The sequence below is a fragment of the Dermacentor silvarum genome, chromosome 9 (assembly GCF_013339745.2).
Source record: "Dermacentor silvarum isolate Dsil-2018 chromosome 9, BIME_Dsil_1.4, whole genome shotgun sequence".
NCBI classification, from domain to species: domain Eukaryota; kingdom Metazoa; phylum Arthropoda; class Arachnida; order Ixodida; family Ixodidae; genus Dermacentor; species Dermacentor silvarum.
The window spans coordinates 30,689,901-30,694,827 of NC_051162.1; the positions used below are offsets into that span (position 1 = coordinate 30,689,901).

General features: G+C 42.3%; 1 long non-coding RNA gene across 1 annotated transcript; it reads left to right on the forward strand.

Annotated features, from left to right (window-relative positions):
* The first annotated feature begins 1,466 nt into the window (after nt 1-1,466).
* LOC125939962 (uncharacterized) lies at nt 1,467-4,506 on the forward strand. The gene is made up of 3 exons (XR_007463204.1): nt 1,467-1,580; nt 2,687-2,790; nt 4,395-4,506. It is a non-coding gene; the product is annotated as an uncharacterized LOC125939962 (long non-coding RNA).
* The last annotated feature ends 421 nt before the right edge of the window (nt 4,507-4,927 follow it).

A 4,927-nucleotide genomic window follows, 5' to 3' on the forward strand; every position in this document is an offset into this window, starting at 1 on the left:
TTAAGGAAAGTGGGCTCTGTCTTTAAGAATTGTAAAGAAAATTATAACAATTGTATTTGTTTCATTCATTTGCTCATTTAACACTGCAATAAAGAAGCATAACATGCATTATCGGTAATACAATAATTAGTACGAATAAACTAAGTGTCATACTGATAATTGCTTCCTGCAGTTTAAGAGAAAGCGAGGAGACAGAATAATTTTTGTTATTACGCGTGCATATATAATTAGCAGTAGCTAAGGTAAAATATCTTAGCCTGCCCCAGTGAAATTGTATTTAACATTTCCTACTTCAAAAAAAAAGGTAGTTGTACACTGACTGGTACTCGAACCCGGGATTTCAGCGTGCACATGTGAGGCAGAGACGCTGCCACTACTCCACGTATTATAGTAGCACCAGCAGGAACTATACATTGGCGAGACTTTCTGACATGTCGTAAGGCCATTTATTTGTTTTCACGACGCTTACCTTTTTTCGGAATTCGGCTTCTTAAGAAACCTTTCCTTTACGATTTTATGCAAACTATACACAAAACTTTCGCAAATGCAGTACCTGCGGTCACTGTTAAAAGAGCCCTTCTTTTCAAAACTGCGGGTGATTGTTGTGTTGATATATTGGCGGGATTCGTACGGCAGCAAGGATTCCGTAAATGCTTGCTTGGGGACACAAGTGAATAATTTACGATTGTCAGTTTACTGAGTAGTCAGTTGTGTACCTGGCATGGCCGTATCTGTTTGTTTGCGCTTGCGTGCAAGCAGTACGCCCGTTGCACTTCAGCCGAAGCTTCAGCTGCTGTAGCACGCCAGCCATCGCCACGTTTTGTTACCTTTATTCCTGACGCTAAGAGGAAATATCGTCTCATCAACTCAAGATGAGGGCCCATATTCTCGAAAACACTACACTTGACGCCATAATTAACGTGTATATGGGCGGTGACCACGGATATCTGCTCGGCAAGTGTCATATTAGCCCGTACACCGTCCGTCATTTCAAGCAGACGGAGCCCAACAGGCGGCGCGTGGATTGGCTCATGCTTCAGCTACGACTTCCCTTGAGTGACAAATGCGAATCTCGAAGGCTATGCTCCTGAAGCGACGCGAATCGGGGAGGCAGGTTCCTTTTCGTTAACCGCAGTGTGGCGCTGCTGCAGTATTTTGTTGCCAATTAATCCAATCCAATCCAAGTTGCTGTAGTGCACGGACCACGTTGGTTGTGCGCGAGTGCTCGTTGCAGTAAGGGTGGTACTTGAATTTTATATTAGAAGTGCCTAGGAAAAATGTGCTTCTTATCGTGTGCATTAACCGTCGCACAACCTCTGGACTCGTGAAATGCCGTGTGTTCGCCGTGTCAACAGTGTCTTACTGCGCCCGTCCAAGCTGCCTTTGTTCCCGCCTGCCTGCGCTCTCTCGTGAAAAGCCTGGTACTGGGGCTTCATCTCAGTGTATGAAAGAATTTGTTGTAGGTTGTGCATTCGTGGTGCTGTAGTTCATCGGCAGCTCTACAGTGTTTGCGCCCGAAAGAGAGTTGGTGCCACGGTACCCGTGAGACGAAAGAGCGTTTGTTGACTACGTCTTGAAAGGTAAGGAAGTTTGGCGCTTGTGCGCGTTGTTGTAGCTTATGGTTCATGTAATGAGCTTTGTGTAACAAGAGCCGAGCGCATTCTGAGCGTAAGTTGTCCATGTTTCTGGTGTACATATAATAAGCAATTTCACGAAAGCTTCTGTTGATGTTATCGCGTACTTGCATTTTCCTGTGAAGTATGCTACCCCGTCGATTGCTCTGACTGAATGGGAACACAATTATGGAAAGACTGCAAGTTGCTGTTTGTTGGGTAGTTTCCCGGCAGAAAATTATTCCGTATTTAAGCATTTCCGCGAGTACACTGCAGGTGTGTATACGTCGATGTGTCATGGGCTTGACGCGTTGGCACAGGATAGCTATGTTTGACGCTTGCGCACATATTAGCTTGTATGAAGACTTTTTTGTATACAGTTCACTTTCAAAGCCCGCATCGCGAGCTTTCTCTGTATTCTGTATTCTATATTGAACTATAGAACCTGTCGTGTTCTATATTGCAAGGCAGATATACGCAGATATTGTAATGACGAGGTTTCTTTTTAATCGAGACATCCCAATCAGACGCTGGCTATTACTATATATACATATTCATCTAAAGAACAGTATGCCGGCTCTTCCAGTCATAGGTAATGACTGCCTTGTAGTAATAAATCAAGGGCTGCGATTTCGTGGTGCTACTTTGCGCTCTATCCTACGTCACTCTTACCAGCCATCGTGAACGGCCGGCTTTTCCAGTTCATAACAGGGGCGGCGCGTCGGTCAAACCACTGACGAAGAGCAAGAAGGAATATCATCGCGATACAAACACGGCATAGGGTTCAAAAGACTTTTCATGTGCTCAATATTTTTTTTCATAATCCAATGCACTTTTGCTTTATTATATATTTGAGTTTCGGTGATTTTCCTGGTAGTCTTATGTTTGCTCCATTCCCGCATGGAATCTCACTTGCTACAACATAACCGTGTAACCTCCTGAGATATAATGGAAATATTCGTATGAGACGCGCATTAATGTAGCTGCTAGTGTGAGGCTCTTTGCAATTCACTATTACACTGATATGACAGGTTTCTAGATTCAAATTGCAATAAATTATTCATTTCTTGCAGTTGAAGGCTATGCGGATTCTGGAGGCATCCCACAGGAACCTGCAGCACTGCTGCAAGTTGGAGAGCACCACTATAAAGCACCTGATCTGCGTGCTTTTACAAAGGTGCGTACAAAACTGTCATTGCATTGTGTGCTGTAGGATATGTTTCTGTAATATGCAATCATGTTACTGTGTGTGCCATTTTCATGATTTCTAGTGGCAAATCACTTGCATATCACTTTTAGTCATCTGGGGGGCCCTCAGTTTAATGAACTTACCTTTAACTAGCTTCCTCTGAGCTAAATATAAACCTGACTTGAGTAACTGCATGATAAACTCTGTACAGACTGTATATTATTCTAGTCAGATTGCCTTTTTAAGATAATCGTTGAGAAGCATGAGGTCTCGAGATGTGTATCTTTTTGTCATTTTTATTATGGAGTATTGTGAGGCTCACTTCTCACACTATTGCCTGTGCGCCTATATTGTTCCCTCTAATCGGTCACACTTATGTATTGCGTAGCGTAATTCATCTCCTAAAATTAGCATACAAACAGCAAGATTCTCGTCTTTATTAGGTAGCTGCTGAATCCCTAGCCACAGCATGAGAAGGTAATTCCTCATGCATATAACTAACCAATAACCTTTTAATGTGACAAGTTCAATATGCACCCGAAGTGCAGGTTGGCTTCAAGCAGGAAGCTGGTCTCCTTTGTATTTTACAGAAATTTGAGGTGGTAACGCAAACTGCTAAATCACAACAATCCACACAGCGCCGTAGTTGCAAGCCACCACGACAGTGCAGCTGAATGCTGAGTGTTCGCCGTTACATTGGCACTTTTTTTTCTGCGGGCAGTAGCAAGCCACGACAGTGCAGCTGAACACTGAGCGTTCGCCTTTACATTGGCATTTTTTTCAGCGTGTCTCTGCCCTTCTCCAGTTGACATTGGATAAAGCTTGTTCTTTGCTGTCACTTATCTGAAATGCAAACAATCCTTTTTACCTTTTCTTTCATATTACTTGTCAGCTGCCTAATACACAAGCTTCCAGTGACATGGTAACTGTGCTGACTACTGCCCAGAACATGTGTGCATCTGTGGTTTGTGGTACCACATGCTCACTACCTCGGATTTACTGAGATGTCACAAGGAAGCTTGCTTCATGCTCAAGCTGCCCTGCACTTGGTGGAAATATTGAAATAGTCACTTTTTAATATAATAATTTGTTGTGGTTTTAGCAAATTGAGTTTTCAAACTGTGAATAATGCGCACTAGAGGGTCTATAAAAATGTTTTCTACCACCTAAAGACATGGTTCAGGCAAAAAGTGCTTTACGCATGTCATCGCATTTATTGAGTTCGGCATATCTCGCTGAAGCCATTCTAAAAACTTTGAGTATCCTTACTGCAACTGATTTACAGCTACTTTATACAAGTGTACGATTCCTACATGTAACACATGCATATTATGTGCAGCAGTTTTGCTTCAGCAATGCTTCAGTCACTTTTTGGGTGGCGTTCCAATACCCACAAGGACGTCGCCCAAGAAGAAGCTTTGCACCCCAGAGGTGTGAATGCCATTCTAAGTATGTGTGGCAAGGCAGTCAGTTGAAATCTTCGTTTTTATTGTGGGTCATTCAAAGTCAAATTCTTGTGGATGACTGCATCACACTATCTCGTCCAGATACAATTCATAAGGCTAACTATTATTGCATTTTTCCTCCTTTAGGCTTGCAGCAAGAGGGATATCAAGAACACGGGAGATATCCAGACCACATTATAGTCACTGCTTGCTTGTGGCTTCTTAGGGCATGTATGAAAGGGTTGGAAAATAAACATCAGTGTTTGAAATGATTGGTGTGTTTCACTAACAGGTACATACTTTTATATGTTCAAGGTTGCATCAGAGCACTACCAGACAATTTTTAAGAAATGCTGGAAAAGTCGATAAATGTCTCCAGGATGTTTCTAGGGCGAGCAACAGAAACTTGGAAAAAAGTTACAAGAATGTTTCTAGAGCAAGCAACAGAAAGTTGAAGAAAGATACAAGGATTTTTATAGGCCGGACGGCAAAAAGTAGGAAAAAAGTTGCTAGGATGTTTGTAGGTCAAGCAACAGAAAGTTGGAAAAAAGTTACAAGGATGTTTCTAGGGTGAACGGCAAAACGTAGGAAAAATGTTGCTAGGATGTTTCTAAGAAGTAAAAAGATACCCTGCTTTTAATGTTTAAAGGATGTTCATTCATCGTTCCAAGAAAGTTTGT